Source organism: Panthera tigris, chromosome A2 (assembly GCF_018350195.1).
Source record: "Panthera tigris isolate Pti1 chromosome A2, P.tigris_Pti1_mat1.1, whole genome shotgun sequence".
In the NCBI taxonomy this organism is placed as follows: Eukaryota; Metazoa; Chordata; class Mammalia; order Carnivora; family Felidae; genus Panthera; species Panthera tigris.
In genome coordinates this window covers 126,475,080-126,499,373 of record NC_056661.1, presented here as the reverse complement: position 1 = coordinate 126,499,373, position 24,294 = coordinate 126,475,080, and the positions used below count along the sequence as shown (strand labels likewise).

Below are 24,294 nucleotides of genomic sequence, written 5' to 3'. Positions count from 1 at the left end.
AAGTATGAATGCCTATAGCTAGTTATAATCTTGAAGGGCACTTTGTTCTGAAATGAATTTTAAGCTGTATGCTTACTCATTTAAAATTTTAGGGTCTCGTTAAGCCAGTCAACAATTCCTGCCTTAACTGAATCATTACAAACAAAATGATCTCATAAAAACTTATACTTTTAGAGATTTTTGAAACCTATTGCCTGATCAATTTCCCATCTCTTTCCTCAAAATATCCCCAAATAAAGTGACCCCTTTTTTTGGCTACTCAAAGCTCCCTGGAGTAGTAAAATCTATTTTAAAACTGTCTGTGCCATAGTCATTTTAGAAAACTTTGCCATAATAAAAAAAATCACCTTTATTCACATAAGCAAAGTCTGGGGAGAAAGCACATATTTATCACATCAGAGAAAGTTCTTTCAGATAATACCTATCTTGGGGACACAGGTTCAGACAAGTCTCTAACTTGGCTGTTTTGGCAGGAAGCTCACTGGGGACACACACTCCAACTGGCTCCGCTTTAATGATCTTACATAACACTCTCATAACCTCTGCAGAGGCATCACTAGGGTATGAAATTGTGGCAAACCACTCTATGAGTTTTTCATGGTATAAACAGTCCAGAGTTGCTATCATAAAATTAGCAATTTCTGTAATAAAACACAACATTTGCAACTTATATCCACTGAGTTTCCAGCCCTGGCAGCGATGTTGCTTTTGTTTCCCCTCCTCAATAGGTACCAGGTACAGGAAGGCTATTCTGAGTTCCAGATTATATAGATTATATTTACAGTCATCCATCAGAAGATATTTAGAAATAGTTCAACTCATATCAGGAAGCCTTGCACATCCATCCCACACAGTGCCTCACTGATCTTAGAAAAGCATTTTGAGCAGTGGATGGTGGAGGTTGATGGTCCCTTCACATTGGCAGACAGATTCATACCCCCATTCTCTTAGACATGAAACCTTAACATAGAGAAGGAAACAACATGAAATAAAATGAATTCCTATGAAATACACAGCTAACCTTATTAGTACTAAAATGCACCTCGACTGGGGTCTCAAACCCCTCCTGTATCCACCCTCCCAAACACAAAGTGAACATTAGCTTTGCTGATGGTAGCAATGTCCCACATAACAATTTTTTTGCATAAAGTCAGAGCCATCCTCTGCAAAACATGTCAGCCTACTCTTCTCTGCAATGACTTCTGGGAGACTCCTCTTTCAGTCTCTTAAACCACAAATTCATGTATCACTCATATCAACTTCACAATTTAATTTATCTACTATCTTCTTTTTAATTTTCAGGCACTCTGTCTTGATTTATAACAGCAATGAATCTTCTTTTGTTAATGTGTTTCGTTGTTTCTCCCCCATTAACTCTGCTTCCTTGTGTATTTCTTGTGTTTTCATATCAGTGCCTCCATTTCATGTTATTAGTTTTCTTGATATTTTTGAAGATTTGAAACTCTATGTTCCTATTTTGAGTTGAGGGTTTAGACTTAAAGCTCTGTTGATTAGGAGTCTGTTTCATTCCCAGAGGAGCATTCTTGTGTCCCTGCTGTGACTCGAAGTCCTGGCTGTGGGACTAGTAGTATTTGTTTAGAGGGGTGTCTGGAGATGATGCTGGGCAGAGTGTGCAGAAGGCTAAGGGAGTAGAGTAGGGTTCCTCATTTCTCCTTCAACCACATGCTTCTCTGGGGGTCTCTGTATGAGAACTGTCTCTGCAGAAACTCATGCCTTGGCTTCTATCTATGGGAAAAGCCTGGTATCTACTGCTCCTTTTTCATTTTTAATTCCTGGCTATTACCCAAAGGTGCAGCTTTATCTCTACCTCTGCTCTGCCTCTTGGTCCAGCCCACAGTATCCCTGGGGCTCCCCCCCAGTGGGCACTGTGAGCAGAGAAGGAGTGGGCCCCAACCAGCCCAGTTGTTTTGAAGGAAGACCTTTAATGAACTACTCTGCTGGCTGTCTTACCTGCATTTGTGGACTCTGACTTTAAAATTTCTCTTTGGAGAGGAAGGGATTCCATCTGAGACATTTGTCTCTAACCTGTATTTTGGGTTATTCTTTTAGTTCTGATTCCTTTGTAATTGCAATGCCTTAAGACTTCTGCTTCACTGATAGCAGACTTTCATATTCTTCCATCACTGTTAGGAATTATTTATTTTAAAATACATTTTTCACATCCGTCAATGGAACTTGAAACAGAAGAGGAGATAGATGCAAATGCTGCATCCTTCGACTTACAGCAGATGTTCCAAGAGGTTATTTAACCTTGTTAACAAAAGGCAAATCTTGGTAAAGATATATGGGTTTGCTTCTCTCTCTCTCTCTCTCTCTGTCTCTGTGTGTATAAGCATGCATGTGTACACACACACACACACACACACACACACACACACATATATATATACAGATATATTTTTTCCAAACCTTAAAATAATCTTTTAAAGTATTATGGTCATCACTTTTATGGATGAAGAAATTCAGTGAAAGCTTAAGAACTTTTGATTAACTTGATCTAATTTCAAATAAGTAGGAAACTTGTACTACACTTGACCTAGTACATCCTTTTGTCTATTTTTATCTATTTTAAGGTGATTTGCCACCACTTGCTGCTGTCAGTGGTGCCTAGTGGTAGCTGGCATATGCAGTAGGCACTCAATGCATCTTTACTGAATTCAGTTGACATGAAAGAACCAGGATTCTATACCCAGTGCGTCGAATTTCAGAACTTACATTGTTTTTACCACACTCTATCATCGGAGCTAACATTGCTCTAATTCTTCAGAGTTAAGACGCTACTGTCTCCTTATGCAACGTAAGGAAACTGCGTTCTCATGCAATCCCTTCCTCTAGCCTGAGGCATTTTCCCAAGGGATCATTCGCATAGTCAGTAACAATTCTGAACAGGACACTTCAGCAGTGAGTTTTAGAAACTAGAACCCTAGAAAGGACAAGCAGCATGTGTCCATGTTGGTCTTTCTAGCTGCTTCCCTGGTGCCACAAACTTAAGATAATATACAAGTTGGAAATATTAACAAGATGTGAAAATAGAATGTAATGTCAGGAGCAGCAGCTTTGGAGATAAGAAGGGTGATCCATTTAAGCTGAGGCTGCACCAGTGTTGAAATCCAACACTGATCATGATTAGTAAACAGCACTTAAAGAACATCTGTTCCCATAGATACACCTGTGCTAGTGCTTTTGCTTTGGTTTTAGAGGAGAAAGGAGGACTTGCATGCAGGTTTATATGAATACATAAAGGCTGAAAATGGGCTGATGGGATGCAACGTCAAGTATCTTCCCAAGATTGGGTCCATGGGCCTGGTTGTAAATCGTATGGAGGGTAAAAGATCTGTTTACAAGGAACACTCTCAGAACTGGGCATGACCAGCATTGCTTGGCTTCCCTGACTATAGATAAAATGCAACACAGAGAGAGTGCCATGAGCATGGTCTTCATTTCTGCTCCAGACCCATTAACCATTATGATTCTAGCCCTGTGAATTAGTGCACTGATGATGGAGACCACAGAGTAGCCATGGGACCCCCATGAAGACCAGGAAGTTCAGCAGGAGGTGGTGCAAACCCGGTGAATACCTGTGCAGAAATTGGAATTATTGTGAGACAAGTGACATGCCTCGGGGGGATCCCTCAGAACTTTTGTGGGGGGCTACAGAAAGTGGACTTCATGGGAGACTGAAGTCATATTCCATGAAATAAGGTAATGAGCCAAAATAATTTGAGATGTAATATTAACATGACCTCACCTTTATCTGCAGCTGTTAGAGTCTCAGAAGATTCTGATTTTATTTCCTTTACTTTCAGTCATTTTCCCCATTCCTAGTACCATGTATGTTTAGGCAGAGTAGTACAGCTTACTTAGTAAAATAGGCTCTGAAGTCTAACTGCGCAGTCTGGACACAAAATGTTGCCATTTGCTGGTTGTGCCCTGTGTTTACTCCTTAACCTTTCTGTGTTCACTATGCACATCTGCAAAATAGTACCTCCCTCAAAGTGTCATTGTGAATATTAAATGATATCAAGGACCCAAGCACAGCATAGGGCTTGGTCCACTTTAAGCATTTGTTTGTGTTAGCTGTGTTGTTATTGTAATTAGTATTATAATCATTATTATTATTTTAGTTCATCTTCATTTGGGGCGTTAGACCTGCTTATCCCACTCTACTTTTCATTTTCTCAACACTGTTGTGTTATCATAGACTTCAAAGGTTTTCTGAATAGTCATCTGTATGCAAATACTGAACTCTGTGCATTTTCCCTTTTCCTTTTGATAGATAGTGGTATTTGTTGACATTTATTCCTTCACTATTCACTGCATCACATATTCACCCATTATGTATTATGTCTACTGTATGCTAAGGATTCTTCTAGGAACTAGGTATATGACATTAAGCTACCCTCAGGGAGCTTACATCCCAATGGTGGAGATAGACAATAAAGTAAACACATATGTAGTGTAACATTGGGTCAATGTAAGGGCTAAGAAGAAAAATGAAGCAAGGCAAATGGATAGTGACAAGTGATGTCAGCTTAAATAAAGAAATCAGGAAAAGCACCCCTTTATTTGTAACAGAGTGTGGGGAAGCAGTAGAGTTCTCAAGAGGTGAACTTGATGGTGAACTGATGAAAACAGTGGAGTTCTCAAGAGGTGAGCAATTAAGAGGAGTGTCCTTGATAACAACAAGAAAGATGGTTGAGCAGCTAGAAGTACAACAGAGGAAACCAGAGAACAGATAGCTAAGAAGAGCCCTCCTGGGGGTAATTCAAGCCTCAAAGACTACCCCTGCAAAAGACCCAGCTTTAATTGGATCAGACTGTGGAGCAATGTATGACCAAAGGTGTTGTCAAAAACAGTAGAGAAATCAGCCAGCAATTAATTTAGTGGAGGCTAACAGCTAGGTGTTAGCCTGAAGCCTGAAGCTTAATGGGCAGTTCAGTTAAAGAGAATTGGCTAAAACCATACTATCCCCAAGGAAGGAGGCCAGAGAGGCTGTGCATATGCCTGAGATAGATCAAGAGTTTATGTAATCTGAATAATGTAGAAGGAAAAGAACTACATGACAGTGTCAATGGAGAAAAATCATTTGACAATATTCAACACCCTTTTGTGGAAAAAAAATTCAACGAACTAGAAATAAAAGTGAATTTCCTGTATCTCATCAAAGGTATCATCTCCCAAAGGAGAAACTCTCTGCAAATATCATAACTTAATGGTGAAATGATGAAGGCTTCACCCCTTAAGATAAAGAACAAGACAAGGGTGACCATTATTACCATCTCTGTTCAACATTGCACTGGAAGTTCTAGACAGCGTAATTAGACAAGAAAAAGAAATAAAAGACATCCAGTTTACAAAGAAAGAACCAAAACTATGTCTAGTTTCAAATGACTTTATTTTTTATATAGAAACCCTAAGGAATATATTTTCTATAGAAAATCCTAAGGAATCCACTATTAAGTGAGTTAAGTAAGGTTAAGGATGATCAATCTACAAAAACTGTATTTCTATACAGCAGCAATAAGTAATCTGGGAATGAAATTAAGAAAACAATCCCACTTACAATAGCATCAAAAAGAATAACATATCGAAGAGTAAAATCAATAGATGAACCACAAAACTCGTAGTGTTAAAACTATAAGACATGGTTGAAAGAAATTAGAAAAGACCTAAACAAATGGAAAGACATCCACATTCATGGATCAGAAACTTGATATTTTTAACATAACAATACTCCCCAAATTGATCTACTAATTCAATGGAGTTTTTGTCAAAATCTCAGCTGGCTTCTATGCAGAAAAGACATCATGGGGGCTGTGGAGTAGAGGGTAGGTGGAGGAGGCAAGAGTGGAGGTGGAAAGCCCACTTTACAGGCAATTCCATTCATCTAAGTGAAAAGTGATAGGCTGGGCTATGCATATGGTGGTGGGGATGGAGAGATGTGACTAGATTCAAGACATATTTAGTGTGTAAAATCTGCAAAAATGTGAAAATAAACCTGGGGTAAATAACATGAGTCTGTAAATGAACATGATATTGGAATAATTTACTCTAATGAGCCCTTCAGAGAATCACTGCCAGATAAATCTAAATAAATAATGAGAATCTGCACATTGACTAAGATGCAAAGCTATTCTTCAGTGACTGTTCTGCATAAAAAGCAACATCTTTCTTGATTGTTCTTGGCAACTTCTCAGAAGTTGTATAATTGTTTTATTGTGGAGCAGTAAGTCTTGCTATATATTCTAAAACCTCCTTCCCAAAGTAAAGTCTTTAGCAGAGAATGGGGGGCTAAAACAGCACAGGTACTCAGAATTCCTAAAAAAAAAAGTAGAAAGTCATTTATTCAGAATAGGTATTTAAAGCTATTACATTATTGACTTAAGGACTCAGTAAATGGGGGTCTCAGCTCAGTTTCTGATTTCAGTTTTATTGAGGTATAATTGACATATAAAATTGTAAACCATTTAAAGCGTGCATCATGGTGATTTGATATAGGTTTACATTGTGAAAGGATTCTCCCCTAGTTAATTAACACATCCATCACCTCACATATTTATCTTTTTGGGGTGGGCCTAAGAACATTGGACTTCTACTCTCTTAGCAAATTTCAATTATACAATACAGTGATATCAACTATCTTCTGAACTTTTAAGCAATTTTTTTCTGCCCCCCATCTTTAAGATACTACCACAGATAACAAGAAAGACAAATAGGTTAAGTAGTGGTTTCCTTGTAAACATGAGTTCATTCTCAGGTTGCTAAATCAAAGGGATTAAACCTACTGCTGCCTATTTAATCACTGAACTAAGTAATGGTATGTTTTGCTTTTAGTTTCAGATTCTATACATCAGGTTTAAACTTTAGTGCCAACAGCAAAATCCATCCTTTTAATTTATGCCTTTCATTCTAACTATTGATTCTTTATACAATTTATTTAGCCCCATTTCTGTACTTGTGATGATCTCATTTGAAGCTCATTTTATCAAATACCATTTTAACACCTGACTTTTTGTGTGCTTTCAAAATTACATAGTCTAGAGGGAAAATGATTTGCTGAGGCAGTAATAAAAATATTAGTAAAAAAAATTCTATACCACCAGATACAGTTGATATGGATTATTAGAATTATTAGCTGAGTATGTTTATTCTAGGATTTTATATTCTGAGATCAAAGCTCATGTTTTCATTTTGTTATTAGAAGGAACTGCATCGTTTTGTCTTGTATGCATAGTTCTGCCAAATAGGTGCTGAATTCAATACTGATATCAAAACTAATTATCTTTATAATTAACCTTTCTGCTGTAACAGTATTAAATGTAAAACCATGTGACATGGTTATAGAAATTTCAGGATCTGAAAATGAGTCATCTTTCGCAACAGATAACATTTTTGTTCCAAGAGTTAATTTAATTTCATTTAATTCTCAGTAAGTAAAAATCAGTAAAAGGTTTGATTAATAAAGCTAAGGAAAGCGGGGAGTAAGTCCTTACAGGAAACCCTCTGTGGAAATGTTTTTAAGTCAAGTACATTTTATATATAGCACTATATATCCATTTACGCAGACTCCAGATATAACCAAGCAAGTGTGACAAACCATTATACTGGCTGCGATGAGACTCCACCTGTTTGGATAACCATCCTTTGGCTTAAATCATGGAACATATCTTTCCTTGACAACCAAATTAAGTTAGAGGGGAAAGAGAACATTAGCAGTTACTATGTGCTGATCATGGGGCTTGGTCCCGGCTTCATAAATTGACTTCAGACATTTAGGACACGAAAAACTCCAACATGTTTTCTCTCAGTGATACTGTCTGTAATTAATAATAGCATCACAATTAACTCCAAAGATAACAGGCCAAATTCTCACAAGTAAAAAAAAATAATGCATCCAGAATTATAGCAAAAACCTGAGATAGTAATGTCAAGTAGCAGTTATGATAAGTGTTAATAATTACTCACAAATATCACAAATGTTTCTCTTTGTGCACTCCATAGCACAGTGTATGCACAGAGCACTTACTTTAACAATCTGGTAGTATTTCAAGGAGAGGAGGTATTTTGTTGCATGTTCTCATCTTACTATTCTCTGGAAAAGGGTTAAGCTTTGGATGCAGCCCCATGAATTCATTGGGTCAATATTTCTAATATGTTTTGGTCTCAGAGAAACAGGTGTTTCAGAATATGATAAGCTACACTGTAAGATACAGACACATGACGGGTGAGTGCATGGATGTCTAGACAGAACCTCTCCTCCTTGAGTTCTTCCCATGCATCAGACATGGTACCAAATGGTTTGCATAATTAATCCTCACAACAGAACTATTTTCCCCATGTAAAGGTGTGCAAGCAGCAAGGTTTATTATTGTATCAATGTCAAATGGAGGCAGAGTAGGAATCTAACCCAAGCTTATCTGTTTCTCAGTCATGTGCCTTTTAAAAATCATTACATTGTGCTCTGTCTTATTATATTAACAGCTATATAGGAGATGTTTACTGGGTGCCAGTGTGTTTACTCTTTGATTATATGTTGTGTTTCAAATCCATGATCTCTTCTGAGTTAGGTATTATTTTACATATGAGGCTCAGAAAGGCCAAATACTAAATAGTTTTATGACCACCAAATCCTTGGGCTCCTTTGCTGACTTTCCAAATTGAATCACTTTGAAAATAGGACATCTTTACTCCTAAGAATTTTAATAATAAATGCATAGGAAGCAAGGAGCAATATCTTTTCCCCCCTCAACTTTTAGATGAGGCAACTGAACCACAAAGGATTTAGTGACTTGCAAGTTTTCCTTAGCCAGTCAGTGGTAAAGTCAAAATTATAGCTCCTGGATCTGAATCATGCTGTTTCTCTGGAATGCTCTGCACCTGAAGAGCCTATACTCAGCCTTTGTTATTCCACTGCCCATCAAGCTTCCTGACTTTCACATTGCTCGGCTCCTCTTGGTGGTCTCCAAGGAGACCAGGAGGCTACTGCCTGTTAGCAATAGTGCCTGTCTTCTAATATACAGCAAGACCATGATGGGTCTTAGTGGCGTGGGCTTTTTTCTCTGTGTATAGTGTGTGTGTGTGTGTGTGTGTGTGTGTGTGTGTGTGTTTTGTTTCTAACAAAGGACACTCTTGAGGGGATAATATTCTGGCTTAACTTCAGCTTAAAAAATCGGTTTTTCAACTTGTAATCTAAACACTCTCCAAAGATATTAAAGGACTCATAAACAGAGCCTGGCCTGCACATACATTTCCCAAGAGGAGAACCGAAATGCTTTGCAAGGCAGGATCTACAGAAAATGCAGTCTCTTCTGCACACTGGAGAAGTGTATCTACTGTGAGAACGCAAAGACCTGCTTCCCAAGTGGCCTTGGCAGAGAAGAACACTTCTTATTACCATGACACTGGGTACTGTGTGGTGTTAGCTGTTACAGGGGCAAAGCAGGGCCAGCCCCTTATACTGAGCCAAATGGCCAGTACTGACAAGGATGAAATAGCTGAGGAAGCTCACACTGTCTTTGTTCCTATGAGGTTTAGTGAAAATAGCACATAGTCTACCAGATAACCTGAACAGCTACCTTTCATGGTCAGTAAAATGATCAAAAAAATAATAACAACTACAATGACCACCTTACAGGAAAGGTTCTTCTAAGAAAATTCTAAAGAAACTGTGTGTGTGTGTGTGTGTGTGTGTGTGTGTGTGTGCATATGTGTGTGCATGTGGTGTATGTGTATATAATGTAATATACATAGAAATATATATTATATACTATATACATAAAACATACTCAGCACAGTATTCATGCATTGATTCATTCATCCATTTAAACATACAATAAGTGCTGATTTCCTAGATTCTTTTTGTTCTGCCCCCTTTCCCTACCTCAGTCTGATTTTTGTCCAAATGCTTGGGATAGCTCTGAAATCCCTTTTTCTATTTTGATTTGAATTTAAAATTTGTTTTGGTGGTTTAAAGAAAGCATCATCTCCTCCCTTCTCCTATAAGAATTATGACTTAGATGTTTCTGTCAGCTCTCAGCAACTGGCTTCTCCTCAAGACAGTAAACATCTGCAATTGGAGGGTTTCAGAGGTTGAGTATCTTGCCTTTTGAGTCACAGACACAAAAGGGGAAAAAAAAGGAGTGAAAAGCATTTCCTTGAATATATGCTGGTCTCTTAAAACTCTTGTTCTGTGGCAACCTTCTCTGCTCATCAGCCCACAGCATTTCCTCATCCCCGTGGATATTTAATAGCTGAGCTGAGTTGGTTATTCTTTGTGTTAGAAGCAGAGTATATTTCCCTGTTAGTCTGTTAGCCTATTCCCTATCAGCCTGAAATAGGATCTCCAGGCCATCTCCTCCTTGTTCTCTGCCGCGGTGTCTTCACGCAGACTGTCCTTTCTGTCTCAAGCTTTTCAATCCCAGTCCTGCAACACCGCCAGCAACCCCCAGGGACCCCTCAGCCCCCATACAATCCCACCTCTTAGTTAAATCTTGTGAAGCGTTCAGATTCCCAGCCAGCTGCTTAGGAAAATTGGAGTCTTTTGTTATACATTTTAAAAACAAAGCAAAACAAAACAAAACCTACATTTCAAAGCAGTTGTCACAGGTTGCGATCATACACGTGTGTGTATGTGGCTATCTGACAAACATCTGTCTTCACCACAGCACCACAAGCTATAGAACAGTGAAGATTGTGTCTGGTTTTTTCCATTATATTGCTGTACCGAGTACAGTGCTGGGCACGTGGTAGGCACACATGCGTTTGTTGAATGAATACAGTGTTGGTAATGACCCCTTAGAAAGAATCATTCCCATGAATATTCCAAAGCCTCAGCCCCACCTACGATGATGCCGAAATGTCCCCTTAGAAGGGATATTCACTGGAACACTGAGTAGAACAGCCAGAGTCTTGGGAAAAATCAAGTCAGGTACGTCATGGTCGATCCTTATTTCGCATACTATGTTTGGTGGCAGCATGTATACAACACCTAGGAGAATATGAGCTGCGCTCTGTGTCCCATGACTGTGTACCCTGCCCTTCTGAACAACAGGCACACAGGAAAGGAAAGGTATCAACCTCTGTCGCTCTCCTATGATGTGCCAAGCACTTTGCCTACATCATTTCATTGAAGGGAAGGACTGTAATTCTGCTTATTCCACATTCCCTAAGGCACCTCTGTGAGTCTTGGACATGTAGCAGACATTGTATTAAACATTTAGTAATGCTCATCAAAGAAATTGCATTGATGAAAAGAGGGGCCCTATGATACGTAGGCAACAGTAGACAAACTAAAACAATAGTGACTCACCAGGATGTGTTTTTCTCTTCTGTGATTTAGAAAAGAGAACTGTAGCTGGGATAAAATTCTGAAAATTAAAAAAACAAGTGTTTGCTTAGTGCTATAGGAGAAAGTGTTGACGTAAAAGGCAATTAAGAGTGTGCGTTAGAGGTATCTGGGTGACTCAGTTGGTTGAGTGTCTGACTCTTGGTTTTGGCTCAGGTCGTGATCTCATGGTTCATGGGATTGAGCACCAAATTGGTCTCTGTGCTGACAGTGCAGAGCCTGTTTGGGATTCTCTCTTTCCCTCTCTCCCTCCCTCTCTCCCTCTCTCTGTCTCTCCCCCACCCCTCCTCCACTCCCACATGCACTCTCCCTCCCTCTCTCTCAAAATAAATAAACTTTTTTTTTTAAAGAGTGTGTGTTAATCACTGAGATAAATTCATAGGTAACTGAAAAGCTAAGATAGCCAAACTTTAATAGCTATGAATAAGGGGTTCCGGTAATGTAGCACCTACCTCCAAAAATATCCCCTAAGGTATCTGTTTGGCCTCAACATAAGCAAGCCCTCAAGATGTTTTTGGCTGAAACGTCAATCATTTTGAATGATTGAAAATCATTCACCTGGAAAATCTTTTCTCATCTGTACCTCTACCATTTCTCCCCAAATACTAGAGTACTTTGAAACAAATCACTGGTATTATAACATTTCATCCATGAATGTGTTAATCCTAAAAGATAAGAACTCTTCCTTTTAATGTAACCATAATACCATTGTTATACCTAGAAAAAAAGGATGAATAATTCCTTAGTATCTTACTTCAGTATCTTACTCAATCAGTGCTCAGATCTCCCAATATGTCATATAAATGCTTTTATTGTTTGTTGGTTGGTTGTTTTGTGTTTGTTTTTTTTTTATTCTCACAGTTGGCTAATTGGGATCAAAATCCAACCAGGGTCCCCATTGTGTATTGGTTGATATATCTCTGGTGTCTCTCTTGATCAATAGTTGCCTCCTCCTTTGTATTTCTATTTGCAATTTATCTTTTGAAGAAAGTGGGTCATTTTTTCTGTAGTCTTCCACTCACTGGATCTCACTGATAGGTCAATAGGGTATTGTTTAACATGCTTTTCTGTCCCTTGTGTTTCCTGTACAGTTGTACTTAGAGGCTTGATAGGTTCAGGTTCAATGTTGGGCAAGAATATCTCATAGCTGGCATTTTGTATTTCCTTTCAGATCACATCACGAGGCACATAATATTATTGTCTCTCTTTGTGTTATGTTAAAATTTATCAGTAGATTCAAGTGTGGTCAACTTGAGCTGTCCATTATGAAGTTTTTTATTAGCTTTTCACCAAATGATTTTCATAGTCTTTGATAGTCTTTACCTGGATCTAGTTTTCATTAGGGGTTCTGAAATGTTGATACTCCTAATTCTATCATTCCTTCTGCATTTGTCAGTTAGAATTCTCATATAAAGAACATTCTCTCATTAATGGAATATGAATATGTATGTATACATTTATATTCTTAACAGTTTGTATGCAAGTACAGGATAAATTCTTTTTCTTTGTTTACCAGTTTTCAGATTGAAGGGGTTCAATTTCATCTTCTAATGGTGATCATAAGTTTGTTTTTCTTTTCAAAATGTCACTATAAACTCATGGATTTAAGCATGTTTGAAAGGATTCAACTCATTGCATTATTATCCTTACCAATGGTTCAATTATCCCATTTTTGAGACCAGTGGAAGCCAATTAAAGTCAGCTCTAGAGTCCTTCTGATATGACCCCAGTGATTTTCAGTAACTTCCTGACTTTCAAGACTTAGATGTCAGGGTTTATGTTGTACGTTTGCTGCCACAGACCTGGAATCAGCCATTCCTGCAAAGTTTTATTGGTAGTTTTTTTCTCAATTTCTAGAAGCTTTTTATACATGAAGTGATATAAGCAGTGGTTTTTTTTCCCAGTTGACCTTTTGTCTTTTTTACTTTACATATGTGAAAGTTGCTTCTGGATTTGAGTCACACATAGGAATGTATTCCACACTCCTAGTCTATAGAGGAGTTTGTTCATGTTTTCTCCTAGTGTATATGTAATTTCACTTTTCAAATTTAAATTTCTAATTAATTTAGAGTCTATGCTAGTATACAGTTGAAGGATACATCAATGTTGTCCTTTTCTAAATGGCTGTCTAATTACCCCAACAGATAAATTTATTAAAAAGTACATCTTGTTCTTTTCTCTTCCTTTTTCTCCATTTCCAGAACAATTAGCTATTAAAGCCATTTAGTGGAGTGTCCCCATGTGAGAACAGTGTGGCAGGGACTGAGGCTGAGTAGGGTGAGAAGGCTTAAAGGGGAAAGGAGCTCCACAGGTTCTCAGAGTCCAGGTAGGGTCTGGAGGGCGTGTGTGTGTGTGTGTGTGTGTGTGTGTGTGTTTTAGGTGATGATGACCCTATGTTAAGTATCAGAACCCAACAATGGGAGATAGACATTTTCATGTGTGGGAATCAAGGTATGAAATGTCAGGGCCCAAGCAGAGTGAGGAAGGCACGTATATATGAGGCTGGCCAGGCATGAGGTGTCAAAGCCCAAGCAGGGAACAGAGGATCTTTGCGCAGAGAGAAACCCAGCATCGATTGTCAGCACCCAAGTAGCATGACGAAGTCATCTCTGTGGGGGAGGAGTGTGGTAGCGGTGATGGGGGATTGATTATATCCAGAGGAATTGATCAAGCAGGTAAAATATGTAATGGATTTTGAGAGCTTATTATCTCATTGTTGGAGAAAGGAGTTATTAAGAGAGAATGAAAGAAAGCTAAAATGGACACCCTTCACTGAAACCTACAGAACAATGCAGAGAGAAACTGAAGAATACCTCAACAAATGCAAAAATATACAACATTAATGTATTGCAGAATTCATTATTGTTTAATCGTGAATCTTTCCCAAAGTGACTAGTAGATTCAATACCATCCCATTCGAAATTCTGGCATTTTGGTAAGAATTAACAAATTGATTTTTAATATTTATAAGAAAATATAAAGGACCTAGAATAGTCAAAACAATCTTGAAAAAGAAGATAATTGAAGAAAAAAAGTTAGAAATCTTTAATTATATGATATTAAATCTTATTGTAAAATGGTAATAATTAATAAAGCATGCTATTGACATAGGAATAGAAATATGTCCAGGGTACAAGTCACCTTGAATTTTTCTTTGCAGTAGTTTGCTGTTTTTAGTATAGAGGTCTCACATGTTGTTTGTAAGTATATTCAATTTTTTATTCTATTGCAAATGGTACTTTTTTTTTAATGTTTATTTATTTTTAAGAGAGACAGAGAGACAGACAGAGCATGAGCAGGGGAGAATCAGAGAGTAAGAGGGAGACCCAGAATGTGAGACAGGCTCCAGGCTCCAAGCTGTCAGCACAGAGCCCTACATGGGGCTCAAACCCATGAACCATGAGATCATGACCTGAGCTGAAGTCAGACACTTCACCGACTGAGCCACCCAGGCACCCCAATGGTATTGGTTTTTAAATTTGGTTTTTCAGGTGCTTGTTGCTAATACATAGAAATACAATTAATTTTGTATATTGACTTGTATCCTGTGTGCTTGCTATATTCCCTTATTTGTTCCAGCTGTTCTTACAGATTCATTTAGAGTTTCCTACATATATAACCATATCATCTATGAATAAAAATTATTTTAATTATTCCTTTTCTCTGTATGCCTTTTGTTTCATCTTTATGCCTTATTGCAGTAGCTTGGACTCCCAGTACAATATTAAATAGGAGGAGTGAGAGTGGGCAACTTTGCCTTATTTCTAAACTTAGGGAGAAGGTATTCAGTCTCTTACCACTAAGTATGTTAGGTGTCAATTTTTTTGTAGATATTCTTGATCAGTTTAAAAAGCTTTCTTCTATTTCTAATTTGCTGAGAGGTATTGTCATAAATGGATGTTTAATGCTTTTTCTGTATGTACTGAGATGATCGGATGGTTTTTCTTCTTTATTAAGATGATGAATTACATTGATTGATTTTCAAATGTTAAACAAACTTTGCATTCTTGGGATAAAGCCCACTGGTCATAATGTGTTATTCTTTTTATACATTTCTTGATTTAATTTCCTAATATTTTGTTAAGAATTTTTCCATCTGTGTACATAATAGATATTGGTCTATCATTTTCCTTTCCTTTTTTTTTTTTTTTTTTTTTGCCATTTTCCCAGTTTTTCTTTGCTATTTTCCTTTCTTTTAATGCCTGCTGTTTTATTACCAGGGTTTGGCCTCATAAAACAGGTTTTGATATGTTCCTTCATCCTACGTTTTCTGAAAGCACTTAGGTAATATTAGTTTTATTTCTTTTTAAAATGTTTATCACTGAAGCCATTAGGGCCTGGAGATTTCTCTGAAAAGAGGCTTTTAATTATAGATTCAATTTCTGTGTGAGAGATGGAACTATTCACCTTTTCTACTTAATATTATGCTATTTTAGATAAATCTTTTAGGTTTATTTTTCAAGGAGTTTTTCCATTTCATCTGAGTGATCAAATTTATTAGTGTAAAGTTCCTCATTATTTTGTATCATCACCTTGTCAGTAACTTTAGGTCTTGTATTGATGTTCTTTTGTCCTTCTCAATGTTAAGAATGTGTGCCTTCTTTCTTTCTTGCCTTTATTACCCTTGACAAAGGTTTGTCAATACTGGTAGTCTTTTAAAACCGAAGTTTTGGGTTTATGATATTATTTATTAATGTATGCTTTTATCTTTGTTTTGGTCATTGGGTATCTCCAAATATATCAGCCACATTTCAATACTCAAATGTGTTAGAATGACCTGTTCATGCAGAAGCTAATCACTTAGGAAATGAATTATATTTGTCAAAAGTTACTGACTGACTTTCAGTAGAAACTATTTAACTAACTACTAGACATTATTCAATTAAAGGAAAGAAGCAAAACAAACCGTTTATCAAACAAGAAGTAGAGATAGGAACTTTAACATTATTTGATATTACTTAAATTTTACTGTTAAACCTAAATGTGATACATTATTCAAATTCAAGCACTTGGATTGTAAAACAAAAACAAAAACAAAAAAACAACAACACAGTATCTTCATGGTATATTACACAATCAGTTGCTCATAGGCAAAAATTTTTCATTAGAACCTTTTGACTGTTAATGAGAAAAAAGAATCACATAGTAAACTTTGAGACACTAAAGAAAGTACTTTGCAATTGTATATTTAAATGTATGCCATTGTTAATTAGTAAAGTGTAATGCCCAGAATTCGTGATCCCCAAAGACCACTAGGGAGCCGAGTCCGATGCAAAAGCAAAAGAGCCTTTATTCGAGCTAGCTCGAGCTCAATCCCCTACCTGCACCGACGCAACGGTGAGATCCCGAGGAGAGAGCGAGTTTCAAAAGCACAAAGGTTTTATAGGGGTCTAGGGGCAGTTGGTGAGGTAATGGCTGTGGCCTCAGCTGATTGGCTGGGGAAGGGTCGGAGTCCTGTTACGCAGGTCGCTGGGCGTGTTTTGATCAGGAAGTTTGAACGGGTGAGCAGGAGGTTACTCAAGGGGAGGAGGCGTGGTCTAGGTGAAGGACACAGAACAAGATGGAGTCCGCAGGGTAGGCCCGCCCTTTCAAAAGTAGTTTTTTATCTAATTTAATAAGATTTTTTTTCCCCTGAGAAGCTGATATAAAGCTGGTGATACTTGTAATTGATCATATCTCTGAATTCAAGAAATAAATATTTTGCAGAGAAACTGAAATTTTCATGACTATTGATGACCTTTTAGGAAAAATAAGAAACCAAATTAAAGCAAGATGAGGAAAAAATTCTGAACTAAACAATAATCATGGAAGAAAAAGATGAAGCTGTCAAAACATAAAAGCTGCTGGCCCCAAGGGAGCTACTTCTCAGTCATGTTTGTTCAGATCTTAACGAAAAGATTATTTCTTGGCTATTTAAACCCCTTTTGATCTTATAAACAGACATAAAGCTTCCTTATTAATATTAGAAAGCTAGAATAATCCTGATACCTAACTCTAATAGAAATAACACACAAAGGGAAAAAACAAAACCCATTGCATGCTCATTTGTAAATGTTAATTCACAAATCCTAAATAAAATAGAAAATTTAGTTCAGCACTATAAATTTCAGAAATTCAATGATTAATATTGGAATTTCTAGTAATATCCTCAATTAGTTGAACATATCTCAAATGTCTGATGAATAAGAAAAAGGGGTATAGCTGAATTAAACAAAGTCAAAGAAATTTCCAGCCCACAAGTATCCTCACAGCCTTAATTTGTTCATATACAAGGAGAAATTGTTTTCACTCTTTCCAAACTTGGTTGAACATAAAACCTTTTTTCTTTCTTTCTTTCTTTTAGATTTTTATTTTGTTAAGTAATCTTTACACCCAATGGGGCTTGAACTCACAACCCCGAGTGAGAATCGCATGCTCCACTGAATGAGCCAGCCAGCCGCCCCCATAAAACCTTTTTTAATACTAGAAATAATGTGCTTTACAACTCAGTTTGAGAGATGTTGAACAATGTCAATAGATGAAAGGGGGAAAGCCAGGTGATCATTTTGATAGATGTTAAAACAGCAAATGACAAAAAAAGGGAAATAAGCACATTTACATATTTAAGAACGCTTGGAAATTCTAACAGGAGTACTGGTGCAAAAAAAGAAGTAACAGAAGCAAATACAAAAAGGAAAAGAATATATAGTATTAGTTTATAATGACTGGTTATCAGGAAAATAACTCAAAAAAGTCAACCAATAAATGTTATAAAATCATGAAAATGTTCAATAAGCTACTCAGCAAAGAATAAAAAGTATATTAACAAAAAATAAACTATTAGGAAATAGATGGAAAAATATCCCATATTCAATGACCACAAAATATAGGAATTAAATAGGGAAAGAGTAAAATTATCATGGACTTATTGGAACAAGTGATTCAACTCTGATGAAGGACCTAAATGAAGACTTGGATAGCTAGAGAGGCAACATGAATCTGACAAAAAGAAAATCAAGTTTTCTAAAGAAATGCAATACAAGAAAAGCGAGTAGAGTTGAGACATTTGGCTAAGTGTTTGGGGAGAAAGGAAACAATTAGAGCTCCACTTCATATATTACATAAATATAAATTCCATGTGGATAAAATATCTGATTTCCAGCATAAATCATGTAATATTCATATAATCATGCAGTGGGGGATGCCTTTCTAAGCCTAATGCCAGAAGCAGAACCCATCAAGGGAAAGATTGATAGATTCTGTTATCAAAATGTTGGAAAACTTTTTTGCTATAGCTTCTATGCAATGAAATATCCATGAACATAATTTACCAACAACCAAAAAGTATTTTCAATATAAACTACAAAGGGTAACTATGTTTGATATGGGATCAGATAAGGAAATAATTAATACGATAAATGCCAAAGGGTTTTTAACGTACAATTTGGAAGAAAAGAAAAAATTAATCAATTGATACATGAAAATTGCTTAACTTCGTTATTAAGCAAAGGAATACAAACTGGCAGTGAGTTACCCTGCTTTACCTTTAAAACTGTCAATTGTTTAAAAATCTGAATGATCCTCAGTGGTTGAGGTGATGTAGGACACTGACACATTACACCCACTAGGAGAAAGACTGGAACTGTTCTAAAGTAGAAAGTTTAGCAACATATATACCAACATCTTTAAATACCTTAAATGCCTCTGGGAATGTTTTATTCCACGGGAATTTTTAGAGATCTAAAATCTAAAGTTTTGGGGGTGCCTGGGTGGCTTAGTCAGTTAAGCGTTCGACTTTGACTCAGGTCATGATTTCACAGTTTTGTGGGTTTGAGGCCCGTGTCGGGCTCTGTGCTGATAGCTCAGAGCTTGGAGCCTTCTTCAGATTCTTTATCTCCCTCTCTCTCTACCGCTCCATGCTTGTGCTTTGTCTCTCTCTGTCTCTCAAAAATAAATAAATGTTTAAAAAACTGTTTTTAAATAAAATCTAAAGCTTTTAGTGAAAAGTTTAGCTATGAAAATTTTATCATGGTACTGTCATTTGAGTGAAATTTGGACAAGCATAAATGTTCATAATAGGAATTTACTTAAATAAATAAATTGTACAAAAATAATTTCTTCCATTATTATTAATTATGCTATGCATGAAATTTTTTGGTATGGAAATACTCTCCTGGTGTATTAAAAGGAACATACAGATTAAGATACATTAAACAGAGATTGACAAACAGAGACTAAGAACAAGATGGAGAGACTCACAGGGACGACTCAGATGAATACACACTAAGCTGCAAAGTATAGTTATGTGAAGGGATTTGGGGTGTGTTTTATTTGTGTTTTTAATTATTTGAAAAATTTTTTACAATAATACGCAATGTTTCTAACAACAAAAAGAAATAAAATGTACTATCTCAATTGTGAATAATATTACACCAAAATATTAACAATAGATACAACGAGAGGACTGTGGGGGGCCTTTCACTTATATTTGCACTTATAAGCCTTTCTGTATTTTCCTTTAATGGACAGGTATAACTTATGCAATCTGGGGGAAAAAAACAATGTTATTTTTTTAAAAAAAGCAACACGGAGAGATGCTCTCTGTTGCCCTCATAATACAAATCCAAAGTACATTCGAAGGTGTATAATTTTCTTCATGATTTGGCCCTCGCTTACCACAGGTCAGCTCTCTTACTATATCCTTTACTGCAGTCTAAGGCTGGACAGAACGACTTTCAGTTCCCTACAAACAGCAAAGCTCATTCTTTCCTCTGGGCATTTGCTCCTGCCCACACACCCCTTCTGGCAACTTCTCAACAACCCCTTTACTGGAAAACCTCCCTCACCCATCACATGCTGCCTGGTGGGTCAGGTGCCTCGTGCACAACTACATCATTTCATGATTCCCATATCACTTTCTGTTTTCTTGTCTTTCCCCACTCACTAGGTTTTCTAAGTTCCTATGAGGAAAGCCTTAATGAGTGATCAATTATTGTTGTCAAAAGAGGTAATGAAATAAGAGAATGAATGAACCAGCCTCCATGTAGCAGATGCTGCCATGGGCATCTCATTTATTTTCTCTCATTGAATACTAACCAAGATTTCATGAGGTAGGTATTATCATGTTCCTTTTCCAGTTAAAGAGACCAAAGTCCAAAGGATTTATTGGATCACCCTCAGCAGCCCCCAGCACATAGTAAATGCTAATAATTACAGAATAAAAGAACACGCATAGTCTATGGTAATTTCTCTAAAGGCAAAACTCAAGGAAGAATTGAGCTTATTATCTGGATAACTAAAACAACAAGTGCTTTGTTATGAGGATGAGATTGAGAGTAGAAATGGGAATAGGTTGTTTATTTTACTTTTTCTTTTGGTCCTGAATTATTTTAGGTGGCTACATAGAGCGGCTGGATTCATCTGCATTGAAACCCCTTGAGAATTTTTATAGGTTGAACCAAAACAGAATAATGAAATGAACCCTCCTAGGCAGGAATGCAGAAGCAGACATGAAAGATGATTTCTCTGAATTATTTGGCCTTTATAGAAAGAACCATGATGAGTTTCTAGAAAATGCATTATTGATGTGATGTAATAAGGTGAGCTTTCTTTTTTTTTCTTTTTTCGTTTCAAATAATGTCTTATTTTATATTAACCACGGTATGAAACATTGCCACTAAAGGTTGTTTTCGGCACAAGTGAATTGTATCTGATTTTATACCCTGCCTTTTCCATCTATCTTAATAGCTCTTATGTTTTGTGAATGAGGTTTTATTCATGTCATTATTCGATTTCTAGTTCAGCATGGATTCAATGGATTCAAGAGATTTTTCTTTCCCAAATCATACCCTTTGTTCCCTACATCGAGTTTTCTGATTTTTGGGTGGTTCCTGGTCAGTTCATGCTTACGCCCATATTTCATTTATTTTCATTTCCTTCTACATAAAAATAACACTCTTTAATTGTGCTATAGTTGAGAAAATAGATATTTCAAAATAATTAAATATTTTGATTTTAAAAGGGCAGCTTCTACTTAGTGTCTTGAAAAATATTGAAATCCACAGCCCTGTTCTCTTATTTTATATACAAATCCCACATGCATGCAAGATTGTTACAGGAGCACCAAACAAACTCAAAATCCAAATAAAGGGAGAATGGTTAACTAGGACTTGGTATGAAATTTGCAAATTTAAATTATGCAAATATTAATGTTCTTTCCATTTGAGTCTTCTCACTATCATCCAATAATGATTTATTTCTTGTCTATTTAACATTCAGTTGGTTCTAACTTTAAATGCATACTGAGCAAATGTCCATTTTCTTCCTTTCTGCAACAGAACGTCTCTTGTGTGCCAGGCATTGTGCTAGGCACAGTCTCCATTCTCTTGGAGCTTGTAGTGTAGAAGGAAGATAGATGAAGTCACACTAATGAATGTATAAGTACAAATCAAGATGAGTGCCCTAAAGAAAAAAAGTGTGGTCACAGGAACTCCTCTGTGGTGCGTCAGTCAAGTGGCACACCTGCCAGACCTTTAAACTGTGGTCTCTGGTAAGTCTGCAGCATTCCTGGGCTGCCTGTGATTACACCGAAACATTTTCCCTGCTAAACACTTGAGATGAAAACCTTGCTAGACCTGACCTGGCCTGAATTTTAAAATTCAGTTAGAAAGTCTCCTGCTTCTGCTGTTAACACTGCAACACATTATATTTTCGGGTTTGAAATGAGAAGTTTCATCTTGGAGGTGGCTGCCCACCTACCAAGGCTCCATTTAGAATGTGTGGTTCAAAGTGTTTGAGTATCCACAGCAAAGGAGGGCATGGGACAAGCTCCAGAGAAAAAACATCGGGTGTGTGACAATGTGGCAGCATACAGGGACTTCAGCCACAACACACAATGTTCCCTGGACAACTCTGTCCTGTTTCACCATTGCTCACAAATAAACTCCCCCTTACACGCGCACACACACACACACACACACACACACACACCCCTTCACATCAAATGCATACACTTAAGACACAGATCCCACATGCATGCAAGATTGTTACAGGAGCACCAGGGAAGGAACTGAATGAATAAAATGAGAAATTGGCCTTTTGGCAAATATGTGTGGTCAAGGTAGATGTTGTTCTTGGGAATTATTGATTGGGTTTAAGGTTTAGTGAGTTCACATCAGGTATTCGCTGACTTCACATCGGACAAGTATCATCTTACTAAACTGCGGAAAAATGAGACTCAGAAAATTCAGGCACTTGTCCAAGGTCACTTCACTTCTAACTGGCAGATTAAATTTAAACTCGCTTGTTCAGAGTTCTCTTTCCACCATCATTTTAGGAAAAAGATGTTGAAATTGAAAACATGATGAAAAATGCAGAGTTCATCTTGCAATCTCTGGAAAGGCTCATAGAAGGGATCCTGGGTGAGTAACAAGAAAGATCCTATGTCCTGGTCACCAACATAACAGGAGCCAGGAAAGCCATCCTTCTTCAGAGAGAACAAGTAATTTCTAGGGGAAAACACAAGGCCTTTATAAAACCAAAGTCATGATCCATGAAAGAAATAATTGATAAGGTGGACTTCATTAAAATTAACTATGCTCAGTGAAAGACACTGTCAAGAAAATGAGAGAACAAGCCACAGGCTGGGAAAAAATATTTTCAAAAGACTCATCTGTTAAAGGACTGCTATCCTAAGTATACACACAATTCTTAACTCAATAATAAGGAAACAGGGGCGCCTGGGTGGCCTGGTAGGTTAAGCGTCCGACCTCGGCTCAGGTCATGATCTCGCAGTCCGTGAGTTCGAGCCCCGCATCGGGCTCTGTGCTGACAGCTCAGAGCCTCGAGCCTGTGTCAGATTCTGTGTCTCCCTCTCTCTCTGCCCCTCCCCTGTTCATGCTCTGTCTCTCTCTGTGTCAAAAATAAATAAACGTTTAAAAAATTTTTTTAAAATAAAAAAAATTAAAAAAATTTAAAAAAGAAACAAACAACTCAGTTAAAAAAAATGGGTCAAATACTTTAACAGACATCTCACCAAAGAAGATACACAGATGGGAAAATAAGTATATGGAAAGAAGTTCTACATCATGTATCATCAAGGAAATGTAAACTAAAACAACAATGAGACACTTATTATATACCAACTAGAATGGACAAAATCCAGAACACAGCCCAGATCAAAAGATAGTGAGGATGTGCAGCAAAACAGGGACTCTCATCCATTGCTGGTGGGAATGCAAAATGGTGGGGCCACATTAGAAGACAGTTAGGTGGTAACTTACAAAACTCCGTACACTCCTACCATAAAATACCAGCAATTGCACTCCTTGGTATTTACCCAAAGGAGCTGAAAAGTTAGGTCTGTACAAAAATCTGCACACAGATGTTCATGTAAGCTTTATTGATAATTGCCAAAACTTGGAAGCAACCAAGATTTACTTTGCTAGGTGAATAAATAAAAAAAAACTGGTACATCCAGACAATGGAATATTATTCAGTGCTAAAAAGGAGCTATCAAGCTATGAGAAGACATGGAGGAAATTTAATGCATATTACTAAGTGAAAGAAGCCAATCTGAAGACTATATGCTGTATGACTCCAACTATGACATTCTGGAAAAGGCAAAACTATGGAGATAGTAAAAATATCAGTGTTTGCTAGGGGTTGGGGGGAGGGGAAAATGACTAGGCTAGGCACAGAGGCCATATCTGAATGATACTATAATGATGGGTATATGTCGTTAATTCGTCTAAACACATAGAATATACAACACCAAGTAGGAACCCTAATATAATCTATTGATTTTGGGTGATTATGATGTATCACTGTAGGTTCATTGATTGTAACAAATGTGCCACTCTGGTGGAAGATGTTGATGGTAAGGGAAGCTGTGTATGTGTGTGGGTGGGATATCTGTGCCTTCTAAATTCTTCTGTGAACCTAAAACTGCT

General features: G+C 37.1%; 1 protein-coding gene across 2 annotated transcripts in view; it reads left to right on the top strand.

Moving 5' to 3' along the window:
• Nucleotides 1-24,294, top strand: part of THAP5 (THAP domain containing 5) — a 136,601-nt gene that overhangs the window by 95,034 nt on the left and 17,273 nt on the right. Inside the window, exon 5 of one of the 2 annotated variants that reach the window (XR_006212041.1) lies at nt 20,292-20,696. The exons of the other annotated variant lie outside the window; for it this stretch is intronic. The gene's annotated coding sequence lies outside the window, so the exon portion shown is untranslated. Of the gene's footprint in view, nt 1-20,291; nt 20,697-24,294 lie in introns of those variants that run through there. 2 annotated transcript variants of the gene reach the window in all.